The sequence below is a fragment of the Pongo abelii genome, chromosome 13 (assembly GCF_028885655.2).
Source record: "Pongo abelii isolate AG06213 chromosome 13, NHGRI_mPonAbe1-v2.0_pri, whole genome shotgun sequence".
Lineage (NCBI taxonomy): Eukaryota > Metazoa > Chordata > Mammalia > Primates > Hominidae > Pongo > Pongo abelii.
In genome coordinates, this window is record NC_071998.2 from 77,579,018 (window position 1) to 77,593,608 (window position 14,591).

The 14,591-nt window shown below is 44.0% G+C and overlaps 1 pseudogene; it reads right to left on the reverse strand.

The window, feature by feature from the left end:
* Positions 1–2,823: 2,823 nt before the first annotated feature.
* Positions 2,824–4,045, reverse strand: LOC100438985 (nuclear transcription factor Y subunit gamma-like; annotated as a pseudogene).
* Between the last annotated feature and the right edge of the window lie 10,546 nt (positions 4,046–14,591).

The following is a 14,591-nucleotide window of genomic DNA, read 5'->3' on the forward strand; positions in this document are numbered from 1 at the left end:
GAGCATATTTTCCTGCTGCAAGATTTCAAGTTTTTATTGGTCCTGGAGGGGCCAGAAAAGCTACAGAAAGGCCTTTGCTTGCAGTACCAGCTTCAAAAACTTTCAGCTAAAAGCAGGAAAGTCAAAAGCATCAAATACAGTCTTATAAAGGCTATTTTGATTTAGAGAAAGCTTTTGAATTTGCATTCAGATGTGAATCCTGATGGCAAGATTAACACTGTTTATGCGGAGAAAAACCTTCATGGAGATGAGATGAGTGCCTGTTTTTGGTGAGAATGGCAGGATGTGCTACACGTAGATTGGGTTAACTATGTTGGCCCCTCTCTGCTACTCTTCTGCTTAAAACGTTTCACAGATTCTCTGTGGCACTAACGCATATTTATCAGAATTCTGTTGGTAGCAAGGCACAAAAACCTAACTTAAAAAGCTTTAGCTTAAAAGTATGTTTATTGGTTCATGTGGCTGAAAATTCCAGCACATGGGACTGGTTTCAGATGGATCCAGGAGTTCAAATAATACTGCCAAGATTTCCTCTGTCTCAGGGTGAGGTCTGGGCAATCTTTGTGCCTCGGGTGCAAGATTTGAGGCAGCAGGTCACGCAAGTACTGACTCTGCTCTAGCAGGGCCCTGAGAGACAGAGCCCATGTACACAGGCCTACCTTCTTAAATTTGCACTGTAGACATCTTGCCTGCCTTACCCTGGACCCTCTTTTTCTCTTAGCTTTTGTTTTCATGTTGCTTTCTTTCTTGGGTGAGTTCTTCTTGCTCGGTGCACAAAAGCTCACCAAAGCACCAGACATGGTTCTACCACATCACCAGACTTTTCCTTATCACCTCTGCCTCCCTAAAATTCTTTTTCCATTTATTTCAGGAAAGAATGACCCCAATACTTGGGCTCATTGGCTCTTATTACCCCTGCTTGAGTGTGGAAGAGTCACTTAATAGAATGTGCTCCCCAAACTGTTTCCTTTTCCTCCCGAGCACACAGCTAAGCATATTTCCCAGGTTCCTTGCATCTAGGTCTGGTCATATGCACAGTGCCAGGTAGGGAAATGCAAGTAAAAAGAAAGACCATCTCCTCCAGACCTGGACCCACTCCACATTCACTTCTTCACTCATTGTCTGGGCATAGAACATTCAGCAGGTGACAGCGCCATTAGATGAAATGAGCCTAGATCCCTGAGTCACCACTTGGAGGAAGCCATACTGAAGAACCACCTGATCAGGAGTGTGCACAATGTTTTGTTTGTTTGTTTTTGTGAGGGGGAAACAAGCCACTGAGATTTAGAGACTGTTACAACAGCTAGTGTTACTCATTCTATGTAATCCATTGAGCATTTGCGCCTCTTGTTGAACCCATTAGTAGTATCAAAAATGATGGGATGTTCTGAGCAGCCAGCCATGGGTCATGTGCTCATCTTTGGAGCCCTGAGTTAGGTAGAGCCCTATCCCCAACCATAAAAAAGTTAGAGCAGGAGTAATTCCCCCAGAGAAAACCAGGATGCCATTACCAGAATAAGGGGGAGAAGATGCGGCACAGACAACAAACGCGACGTGCACAACAGCCCACACATCCCTCTCGGGCTGGCCTCTAATGCAGTGCTTGAGGAACACCCAGCATTTTGAGGTCCTTTTCAAGCCATGTCCCTGCTCTCATTCTTGCTCTTCCTCTCCATCTTCCGTCTTGCTCACCTTCTCAGCCCCCACTCTCCTACTCTCCATTCACTTTCTGGAAATTCTGCTGATTTTTAAAACGCGGCTTGGATATCCCTTCCTTCCTGACGTTTCTTCACATTCAAGCTAAGTTTTATGTTCTTCTCTTTCTCTCATGGGGCCCTGTGATTTCTCTTTCTTTGTCTTTACTTCATTATTTAGAAATTATTAACTGTGAAACTCTCAAAGCCGGGATGGGCCTAGTCATCATTTTGTCCCCAACACCTAGCACAGTGCTTCCATCTGGTTGAAATGTTCAGATGAATAAAGAAAGGAATATAGTCCAATCATCAAACCGTGGGCTAAATTCATCTTTGCAGTGGCTATCCACAGAATAGCTAAATCCACATTTCCACTCCTATCATTAAGGAAGTAAGAAATTTTATAATCAAAAACAATCAGTTGCATGCATGTTTCTGAAACCATATGTCTATTTTGCAACTCTTATTGTGTTAGTAAATCTAAGGGCTAACTTTTGAGTAAGATAAGGTCTTATTAATTTATTTTTTTAATCTAAAATAGATTTATTGCATTTCATGCAGTTTGAAGACCATGGAAAGGGGACTAGCACAGTTTTTAATGCATTTAAAAAATAAAGGGGAGGAGGGCAGCAAACACATAAAGTCCTAGTGTCCTGGGTCCCTGGGAGAAAAGAGTGTGGCAATGAACCCACCCACTCTCCATGGGGAATAAATCTGTCTCTTAAATGCAAGGAATGTTTCCATGGCCTCTGGATGCAAATACACAGAGCTCCGGGGTAAGAGCAAGGGATGGGGAGAGGACCACTAGTGAAAAAGCAGCTACACATATTGACCTAATTCAATCTGAGGGTAGAACAACATGGTAAATCTTGGGGGCAGCAGCTGTTCCCAGGGTCAAGAAATATCGTACACCCATGGGAGATTTGCTCCTATAAAGAAGTGGCGGTAAGAAACAAAAAAAAAAAAAAAAAAAAAAAAAAAAGGAGAAATATTTCTTCAGCCACACTCTTCAAGAAAGCCACAAATATGTGATTTAATATTTTAATTTCATAGCATTGGACACACAGCTCAGCATACTGATATATTGATTCCTTGGAGAAAAAAAGGAAACAAAAAATATTGCATCTTTCTGTTGGAGAATCTCGGCCCCCAGGCATGGGGCCTAGTGCACCATCGTCCTAGCCTGCAGGAGCTGCTGAGGTCGGCTGGGTCCTCTGGGGAGGAAGGCTGTGCTCATGACCTGGGGCTGTATGGCAAAAATTGTGTTGAGTGTCCTCGGCCTTGCCAGCTCAGGCCCTCAGCCGCCAGTCACCTGGGGGGCCTGCCCATCAGAGGGCTGGTTGACTGGATAAACATGGGCTGGGCAGGTCCTGGCCCGCAGGTATGGATACTTGCTGGATCTGGTAGAGCTACTGTCCATCTGTGAACTGGCTGAACTACTGCTGTCTTTGCTGGACCTCTGTCTGTGTAATCGGTTGAGCACTGGTGGCAAGTGTCTGGATCTGTCCCTGCAGAACTTGGGTGCCTGATACAGACTGGGCTAAGCGGATACACTGCAGCTGGCCAGCCTTCAGCTGCACCGGGATCTGCTGGATCTCTCCTGTGTTAGTGAGGATCTGCTACATCACCTGCACCGTCCATCTAGTACCACTCTGGGCCTACTGGGCTTGACCCTGTGGCTGGACCTGCACTATCGGCATCTGCTGACCTTCTCCAACCTGCGTCGTCACGGGCGTGGTCTGGCCCTGCTGAAGCTGTGCGATGATGATCTGCCCAGGCTGGATGGTGGTCATGGAGCTGGCCGTGGTCTGGCCTTGCTGCTGCCCCTGGACTTGGAGGGCGGTGGGCTGCTGAGCCAGTGTGAAACAGTACTGGACTGGCTCAGCAGGAGTTACAGACTGCAGCACCTCCTCCTGACACTTTGGAGGTTTCAGCTCATCTCTTAGAACAATATCGATGAGAAAATCAAATTGATCACATTTTGTAATTGCCATGGCGATATCATTTCTCTGTAGAGTCTGGCACTTGTTATCCTCTGTGTGAATCCAGGCTCGAAGAGTCAACTCTGTGATAAAAATCTGGGCTGCCCTGGCAAAAAGCACAGGGGCCTCTGCACTGATCATCTTCACATCTTCATCCAGTTTCATAATCTTAATACGAGCCAGTGGGAGTTCCTGCACTCGGAAATTTTTCACTGCTAAATTCCAGATTTCTTCCATGACCCGAGGCCAGAAGGACTTTAGGCTTTGCTGGGCATCACTGCTGCTAGTACCACCAAATCCTCCTTCTGTGGACATTTCGACAAACGCCTCTTCAGGGAGTCCAGGAAGAGCAGGAGCCGCCCTGGCGCTCCTGCGGAGTCGGGCACTGCAGAGGCTTAGGCACCGCAGAGGGCAAGGGGAAGCGTGAGTCCTGGAGAACGGAGCACGCGCGAAGCTGGCGCACAAACACGATGGCGGCCACGCCGTTTGCACCGTCTCCCATTTTCCCCTCCCCCTACCCTGGCGCCCCGACTCCTATAATTAATTTCATATAAGAGGTATTCTGAGAGCGTAGTTATATCAAAAACTTACCTGCATTATTTGCGTGTGTGTGTGTGAAAAATGAAGATAAAGAACATATTTAAAAGTAAAATCTGGCTTGAGGGGAGGAGCCAAGATGGCCGAATAGGAACAGCTCCAGTCTACAGCTCCCAGCGCGAGCAACGCAGAAGACGAGTGAATTCTGCATTTCCATCTGAGGTACCGTGTTCATCTCACTAGGGAATGCCAGACAGTGGGCACAGGTGAGTGGGTGAGTGCACTGTGCGCCAGCCGAAGCAGGGGCGAGGCATTGCCTCACTCGGGAAGCGCAAGGGGTAAGGGAGTTCCCTTTCCAGGGGTGACAGACGGCACCTGGAAAATCGGGCCACTCCCACCCGAATACTGTGCTTTTCCGACGGGCTTAGGAAACGGTGCCCCAGGAGAGTATAGCCCGCACCTGGCTCAGAGGGTCCTATGCCCACGGAGTCTCGCTGTTTGCCAGCACAGCAGTCTGAGATCAAACAGCAAGTCGGCAGCGAGGCTGGGGGAGGGGCGCCCGCCATTGCCCAGGCTCGCTTAGGTAAACAAGGCAGCCTGGAAGCTTGAACTGGGTGGAGCCCACCACAGCTCAAGGAGGCCTGCCTGCCTCTGTAGGCTCCACCTCTGGGGGCAGGGCACAGACAAACAGAAAGACAGCAGTAATCTCTGCAGACTTAAATGTCCCTGTCTGACAGCTTTGAGGAGAGCAGTGGTTCTCCCAGCACGCAGCTGGAGATCTGAGAACAGGCAGACTGCCTCCTCAAGTGGGTCCCTGACCCCCGACCCCCGAGCAGCCTAACTGGGAGGCATCTCCCAGCAGGGGCAGACTGACACCTCACACGGCCGGCCAGGTACTCCAACAGACCTGCAGCTGAGGGTCCTGTCTGTTAGAAGGAAAACAAACAGAAAGGACATCCACACCAAAAACCCATCTGTACATCACCATCATCAAAGACCAAAAGTAGATAAAACCACAAAGATGGGGAAAAAACAGAGCAGAAAAACTGGAAACTCTAAAAAGCAGAGTACGTCTCCTCCTCCAAAGGAACGCAGTTCCTCACCAGCAACGGAACAAAGCTGGACGGAGAATGACTTTGACGAGCTGAGAGAAGAAGGCTTCAGACGATCAAATTACTCCGAGCTACAGGAGGATATTCAAACCAAAGGCAAAGAAGTTGAAAACTTTGAAAAAAATTTAGAAGAATGTATAACTAGAATAACCAATACAGAGAAGTGCTTAAAGGAGCTGATGGAGCTGAAAACCAAGGCTCGAGAACTACGTGAAGAATGCAGAAGCCTCAGGAGCCAATGCGATCAAATGGAAGAAAGGGTATCAGCCCTGGAAGATGAAATGAATGAAATGAAGCGAGAAGGGAAGTTTAGAGAAAAAAGAATAAAAAGAAATGAGCAAAGCCTCCAAGAAATGTGGGACTATGTGAAAAGACCAAATCTACGTCTGATTGGTGTACCTGAAAGTGATGGGGAGAATGGAAACAAGTTAGAAAACACTCTGCAGGATATTATCCAGGAGAACTTCCCCAATCTAGCAAAGCAGGCCAACATTCAGATTCAGGAAACACAGAGAACACCACAAAGATACTCCTAGAGAAGAGCAACTCCGAGACACATAATTGTCAGATTCACCAAAGTTGAAATGAAGGAAAAAATGTTAAGGGCAGCCAGAGAGAAAGGTCGGGTTACCATCAAAGGGAAGCCCATCAGACTAACAGCGGATCTCTCGGCAGAAACCCTACAAGCCAGAAGAGAGTGGGGGCCAATATTCAACATTCTTAAAGAAAAGAATTTTCAACCCAGAATTTCATATCCTGCCAAACTAAGCTTCATAAGTGAAGGAGAAATAAAATACTTTACAGACAAGCAAATGCTGAGAGATTTTGTCACCACCAGGCCTGCCCTAAAAGAGCTCCTGAAGGAAGCATTGAACATGGAAAGGCACAACCGGTACCAGCCACTGCAAAATCATACCGAAATGTAAAGACCATCGAGACTAGGAAGAGACTGCATCAACTAACGAGCAAAATAACCAGCTAACATCATAATGACAGGATCAAATTCACACATAACAATATTAACTTTAAATGTAAATGGACTAAATGCTCCAATTAAAAGACACAGACTGGCAAATTGGATAAAGACTCAAGACCCATCAGTGTGCTGTATTCAGGAAACCCATCCCACGTGCAGAGACACACATAGGCTCAAAATAAAAGGATGGAGGAAGATCTTCCAAGCAAATGGAAAACAAAAAAAGGCAGGGGTTGCAATCCTAGTCTCTGATAAAACAGACTTTAAACCAACAAAGATCAAAAGAGACAAAGAAGGCTATTACATAATGGTAAAGGGATTAATTCAACAAGAAGAGCTAACTATCCTAAATATATATGCACCCAATACAGGAGCACCCAGATTCATAAAGCAAGTCCTGAGTGACCTACAAAGAGACTTAGACTCCCACACATTAATAATGGGAGACTTTAACACCCCACTGTCAACATTAGACAGATCAACAAGACAGAAAGTCAACAAGGATACCCAGGAATTGAACTCAGCTCTGCACCAAGCAGACCTAATAGACATCTACAGAACTCTCCACCCCAAATCAACAGAATATACATTTTTTTCAGCACCACACCACACGTATTCCAAAATTGACCACATACTTGGAAGTAAAGCTCTCCTCAGTAAATGTAAAAGAACAGAAACTATAACAAACTATCTCTCAGATCACAGTGCAATCAAGCTAGAACTCAGGATTAAGAATCTCACTCAAAACCGCTCAACTACGTGGAAACTGAACAACCTGCTCCTGAATGACTACTGGGTACATAACGAAATGAAGGCAGAAATAAAGATGTTCTTTGAAACCAACGAGAACCAAGACACAATATACCAGAATCTCTGGGATGCATTCAAAGCAGTGTGTAGAGGGAAATTTATAGCACTAAATGCCCACAAGAGAAAGCAGGAAAGATGCAAAACTGACACCCTAACATCACAATTAAAAGAACTAGAAAAGCAAGAGCAAACACATTCAAAAGCTAGCAGAAGGCAAGAAATAACTAAAATCAGAGCAGAACTGAAGGAAATAGAGACACAAAAAACCCTTCAAAAAATTAATGAATCCAGGAGCTGGTTTTTTGAAAGGATCAACAAAATTGATAGACCGCTAGCAAGATTAATAAAGAAAAAAAGAGAGAAGAATCAAATAGATGCAATAAAAAATGATAAAGGGGATATCACCACCGATCCCACAGAAATACAAACTACCATCAGAGAATATTACAAACACCTCTACGCAAATAAACTAGAAAATCTAGAAGAAATGGATAAATTCCTCAACACATACACCCTCCCAAGACTAAACCAGGAAGAAGTTGAATCTCTGAATAGACCAATAACAGGAGCTGAAATTGTGGCAATAATCAATAACTTACCAACCAAAAAAAGCCCAGGACCAGATGGGTTCACAGCCGAACTCTACCAGAGGTACAAGGAGGAGCTGGTACCATTCCTTCTGAAACTATTCCAATCAATAGAAAAAGAGGGAATCCTCCCTAACTCATTTTATGAGGCCAGCATCATCCTGATACCAAAGCCTGGCAGAGACACAACAAAAAAAGAGAATTTTAGACCAATATCCTTGATGAACATTGATGCAAAAATCCTCAATAAAATACTGGCAAACAGAATCCAGCAGCACATCAAAAAGCTTATCCACCATGATCAAGTGGGCTTCATCCCTGGGATGCAAGGCTGGTTCAATATACACAAATCAATAAATGTAATCCAGCATATAAACAGAACCAAAGACAAAAACCACATGATTATCTCAATAGATGCAGAAAAGGCCTTTCAAAAAATTCAACAACCCTTCATGCTAAAAACTCTCAAGAAATTAGGTATTGATGGGATGTATCTCAAAACAATAAGAGCTATCTATGACAAACCCACAGCCAATATCATACTGAATGGGCAAAAACTGGAAGCATTCCCTTTGAAAACTGGCACAAGACAGGGATGCCCTCTCTCACCACTTCTACTCAACATAGTGTTGGAAGTTCTGGCCAGGGCAATTAGGCAGGAGAAGGAAATCAAGGGTATTCAGTTAGGAAAAGAGGAAGTCAAATTGTCCCTGTTTGCAGATGACATGATAGTATATCTAGAAAACCCCATTGTCTCAGCCCAAAATCTCCTTAAGCTGATAAGCAACTTCAGCAAAGTCTCAGGATACAAAATCAATGTACAAAAATCACAAGCATTCTTATACATCAATAACAGACAAACAGAGATCCAAATCATGAGTGAACTCCCATTCACAATTGCTTCAAAGAGAATAAAATACCTAGGAATCCAACTTACAAGGGATGTGAAGGACCTCTTCAAGAAGAACTACAGACCACTGCTCAAGGAAATAAAAGAGGATACAAACAAATGGAAGAACATTCCATGCTCATGGGTAGGAAGAATCAATATCAGGAAAATGTCCATCCTTCCCAAGGTAATTTACAGATTCAATGCCATCCCCATCAAGCTACCAATGACTTTCTTCACAGAATTGGAAAAAACTACTTTAAAGTTCATATGGAACCAAAAAAGAGCCTGCATCGCCAAGTCAATCCTAAGCCAAAAGAACAAAGCTGGAGGAATCACACTACCTGACTTCAAACTATACTACAAGGCTACAGTAACCAAAACAGCATGGTACTGGTACCAAAACAGAGATACAGATCAATGGAACAGAACAGAGCCGTCAGAAATAATGCCACATATCTACAACTATCTGATCTTTGACAAACCTGACAAAAACAAGAAATGGGGAAAGGATTCCCTATTTAATAAATGGTGCTGGGAAAACTGGCATATGTATGTATGTAGAAAGCTGAAACTGGATCCCTTCCTTACACCTTATACAAAAATCAATTCAAGATGGATTAAAGACTTAAATGTTAGACCTAAAACCATAAAAACCCTAGAAGAAAACCTAGGCATTACCATTCAGCACATAGGCATGGGCAAGGACTTCATGTCTAAAACACCAAAAGCAATGGCAACAAAAGCCAAAATTGACAAATGGGATCTAATTAAACTCAAGAGCTTCTGCACAGCAAAGGAAACTACCATCAGAGTGAACAGGCAACCTACAAAATGGGAGAAAATTTTCGCAACCTACTCATCTGACAAAGGGCTAATATCCAGAATCTACAGTGAACTCCAACAAATTTACAAGAAAAAAACAACCCCATCAAAAAGTGGGTGAAGGACATGAACAGACACTTCTCAAAAGAAGACATTTATGCAGCCAAAAAACACATGAAAAAATGCTCACCATCACTGGCCATCAGAGAAATGCAAATCAAAACCACAATGAGATACCATCTCACACCAGTTAGAATGGCAATCATTAAAAAGTCAGGAAACAACAGGTGCTGGAGAGGATGTGGAGAAATAGGAACACTTTTACACTGTTGGTGGGACTGTAAACTAGTTCAACCCTTGTGGAAGTCAGTGTGGCGATTCCTCAGGGATCTAGAACTAGAAATTCCATTTGACCCAGCCATCCCATTACTGGGTATATACCCAAAGGACTATAAATCATGCTGCTATAAAAACACATGCACACGTATGTTTATTGCGGCATTATTCACAATAGCAAAGACTTGGAACCAACCCAAATGTCCAACAATGATAGACTGGATTAAGAAAATGTGGCACATATACACCATGGAATACTATGCAGCCATAAAAAATGATGAGTTCATGTCCTTTGTAAGGACATGGATGAAATTGGAAATCATCATTCTCAGTAAACTATCGCAAGAACAAAAAACCAAACACCACATATTCTCACTCATAGGTGGGAATTGAACAATGAGAACACATGGACACAGGAAGGGGAACATCACACTTCGGGGACTGTTGTGGGGTCGGGGGAGGGCGGAGGGATAGCATTGGGAGATATACCTAATGCTAGATGACGAGTTAGTGGGTGCAGCGCACCAGCATGGCACATGTATACATATGTAACTTACCTGCACATTGCGCACATGTACCATAAAACCTAAAGTATAATAATAATAATAATAAAAGAAAAAAAAAAAGTAAAATCTGCTTTGTGGGAATAGAATTTACTTTTCACTTTTATTTTTCCTTCCCTTTTCCATTGTTTGGGATCCGCAGAGGACGAGCGCTCAACGTACAGCAGAGAGGAGGATAAAGCTGTAAGCAGTGTCTCGGATTTGATTGTGATCTCTCTGTCTCTTAAATAAAGATAATGTCCTCATTGTCTGATTGAGACAGAAACTCCCCACCTCCCTATTAAAAATTTTTTTTTTAAACCCTGACCCAGAGGTTTCTGAAGCCTCCATTGATAACACACAATGGCCTGTTCTTCCAGGATGTTTCATGGCCCTGAAGGAAGCCTCTGTTCGCCCACATGATGAAAGGGTGAGAGATGAGCAAGGAGAAGCCAAGGTTCACCCGCCTCGCCCTGGCTAGGCAGAGGACTGTGGGCAAGTGCAGGAATCCATAAAGGACGAGCTGGGCCGAGGGAAGCCACGTTTGTATCTCAAGGACAAGAAATAGGCAAACCTTCACAGGAAATATTTCCCGGCACCTTTCAGCTTAGAGGACAGAGGAAAGAGGAGGCAAGAAGGAAAAGGGAAATAAAGTCACAGAAGGGGGAGGAAAGGGAGGGAACCTAAGCAAGCACCATCATGAGCCAGAGCCAGTGCTCAAGGTGGCTTTGCCCCTTTTCTCGTCGTGGGCTTTCCAATGCCAGTCCTCTCTGCCCTGGCCTTTGGCTGAGGCCATTTTTCAGTGGTCTAGAGGTGAAGTATCCCAAGCGGATGTGTCGTGCTGAGCTGTATTTGCACTCTCTGTCAGCTTGGCCTAGTGCCCACCCATTGTGAAGGCCCTCACTCTAATCCCTGAGCCTGTGAATGTGTCACCTTACATGGCACAGCAGACTTTACCAATGTGAGTAAATTTACAGTCTTTCAGATTAGACTGGGCTCATCTGGATTATCTAGATGAGATACAACGTCACTGGCTTTGAAACTGGAGGGAGAGGCCACAAGCCAATGGGGGAATGTGGGCTGCCTCTAGGGGCTGGAAAAGGTCATGGATTCTCCCCGCATTGGACTTCAGAAAGGGAAGTAGCCCTGCTGAAACCTCGATTTTAGCCCAGTGAGACCCATGTCAGACTTCTGACCAACAGAACTATAAATAATAAATTTGCATTATTTTAAGCCACTAAATTTAGGGTCATTTGTGGCAGCTATGGAAAGCTAATATATTCATTAACAGATCTTGAGAAGAGCTAGAGGCCAGAGGCCAAAAAACACTTCATAGTCTACTTGGCAGCTAATAGCAGGAAACAAGCATTAAATTGTGTGTCCTGTGCTTCTCTGCACTAGTCCCACTCTGCTCAGTTATAAAGAGCTGTAATGAGAGGAGGGAGATGAAAAAGAACTGAAAGTATTTACCGACGTGGAGAGGAAGGAGATGACAAAGGTCAGCATAAATCGGGCTGTCTCCCATCTTCTAGGGCAAGTAAAAGGCTGGTGAGCCATAGAGTTGTGAAAATTATATTTTAAAATCAAAGTTGGGAAAGACTTCAAAGTTGGATTACTTTTTTCAATAATATATTAAGTAAATACATTAAGGTGATAAAATAAAATGGTGCATGTGAGACCTCTTTGAAAACTATAAAATATAAGATGTAGTGGTCTAGATAGTTGTCTCCAAAAGAGTAAGTCCAGTTCCTAATTCCTAGAACATCTAAATGGACCTCATTTGGAAAAAGGGGCTTTGCCAATGTGATCACATTAAAGATCATGAGAAGAGGTATTCTGAATTACCCCTAAATGCAATCACATATATTTTCCCAAGACAGACACAGATAGGAGAAGAGGAGGAAGTAATGTGGCCACAGAGGCAGAGACTGGAGTGATGAAGCCAAAAGCCAAGGAATGTTGGCAGCTGTCATATGCTGAAGGAGTCACAATCTTTCCTCATAATCTGGAGGAAGTGGCACCCTGCCAGCACCTTGATTTCAGACTTCTGGCCTCCAGAACTGTGGGAGAATACCTTTCTGTTATTTTAAGGCACACAATTTGTGGAAATTAGGTATGGCAGCCCTAGAAAACTCATATACGTAAGGTTAGGAGCTAAGCTAGAAAATAAAAGTACTACTAGAAATGGCAATATATTCATTTATGAGTGTTATTAAGTGGTCCACTGACAATCCCATGTTGTAGTAGGATGATGTGATTATCATGTGAGCCCCTAATCGGAGTTCAAGTTCATGATCAGGTGGTGAGATCCTTGAGGATCCTGTCATCCTATAGTGCTGGGTGCCAAATAGGTGCCCAATAGATATTTTCTGATTTGCATATTGTAACAAGGAGTAATTCCTCCAAAAAGGAGCTCATCAAGAATGTGGAAAAGTAGAACTGCTCCCATCAGGAATTGTGGCCCTGTGGAACCCCAGCTCACTCTTTCTCTTGGGAGCTACTGAATTCTCAGGAAAAGCCTATACCAAGTCCAGCAACTTCAGGGCTATCTGTGACACTCTGTGGACCCCTCATGAAGGTTTTCCCCTTAACTCTTATGCAAGAGAAGTTGACCATGCCCCAAAGCCACATCGACCAGATGAATCCCCATGATATGAGGGGATGGGATCCAATTTTCCAAGGTGAGGGTCGTGAAGCTACCTCTACCCAAGAGAGAGCCCGTTACGTCACATTCCCATTGGCCTCCATTCAAACCTGAGTCCTGCTGCACCGTGAATTTGAGAAAATTTTTGATCCTCAGATTGCTGCCTCATTTGTTTCTAGAAATGTCTAGAAAGTTTCTAGAAAATAGTCGTTTTGTGTGGAAGCCTCCCAAGGTCCTTTACTGGCTAGCTTTGGCTCCTGCCACAATACCTCTCTCTCAGTCAGCATGACAACCATCTGCCCTTGAGGCTGAGAGGCCAAAACAAATATGATTAGAGTTGCTATCTTCAGAGTGCTGACAGCACCCTTGGTGTTGGACAACTGGCATGTTGGTTCCAGAATTGTTCCCCAGCCAAGTGCAGCCAGCCCAAGTCACAATGCCAAAGTTGGTTCCCAAGGGACTTTGCAGAAACTGCAAAGTGAGAGAGAATACTATATACATTTGGATGAGAAATATGCTTCCATCAGCACTGGTTCCTCCACCCGATTCAGCAATACAGGAAGCTATTAAAAAGAATGCATGTTTTAGTTACAAGTTTGGCAATTGTTCATTTATCACTGTACAGTCTCCTTACACCCAAATATGCCCAGGAGTCAAAAGCCCCAAATCTCTTTTCTCTCTCGTGGATGAAATTAATCATTTATCCAAATGAGATTTTCTGTGCTACGTTGGCATGACCGCCCCTGTCTGGGATCCTGATGTCCCACTCAAGAGAATGGCTCTGTTGTTCTCCTTCTCACACTGAAGCCCAGAGCAGCTAATTCGCCTCCTCACAGTGGCAGCCTCCACACTGTGAATTTGTAGGTCAGGACGCCTGTTAATTCTTTTGATCCTATGGCTTCCTTCCTTGCTACAACACTTCATGCATCTAGTCTGGTTGTGTTAGGATGGCTATGACCAGTTTTTGTCATGGTAATCCGGTTATATTCCATTCTATTTTAAAAGTAGAAGTATGATGTTTTGTTGAGGCAGTAACAATTGCTGTTATGTCAACTGCACGTTGCAGAACAAATTCAGTTTTCAGTGATTCTGTTTTTTGAGATGAAATTGGAAAGGACTTTGGAAATTGTCTGGCCCAAATTCTCCATTTTGAGATTCTTCCAAAGTCAAAAGCTTGTCTGTAATGGAGCAAGATTTGCAGTCAATTCTCAAAGTCCCCATTCTAAGCTCTTACCATGACCTCAAGCTTCCCAGAACATGATTGTCTGAAGATCCTTGACTATCTTGCATTTCCTTGTCAGTAATCCCATGTCTCATGCTCCTCCTGGAAAGGGATTTTGATATCCATTTATTTTGATAGGAGAGTCCTGACCATCATCTGGCATGAACTGCAGAGAAGCTTGTGTCCATCTGTGAGGTGGGAGGCATATTATTTCTCAACCTAATTGCAGCTAAGCCACCAAGACTCTAGATGTTAGGGTGCAATAACAGTCATCCTGAATGTTGGCTCTTGTTTGACAGCATCATTCACTCTTACTGCTGGGACTCACACATGGCAGTGATGGGGCCCCTGAATGAGTTAAGGTGGAGGCATTGATGGCCCCTCCTGTACTGTATTAGATGGCATCTGTGTACCCAGCTCATGAAGTTTGGCAGA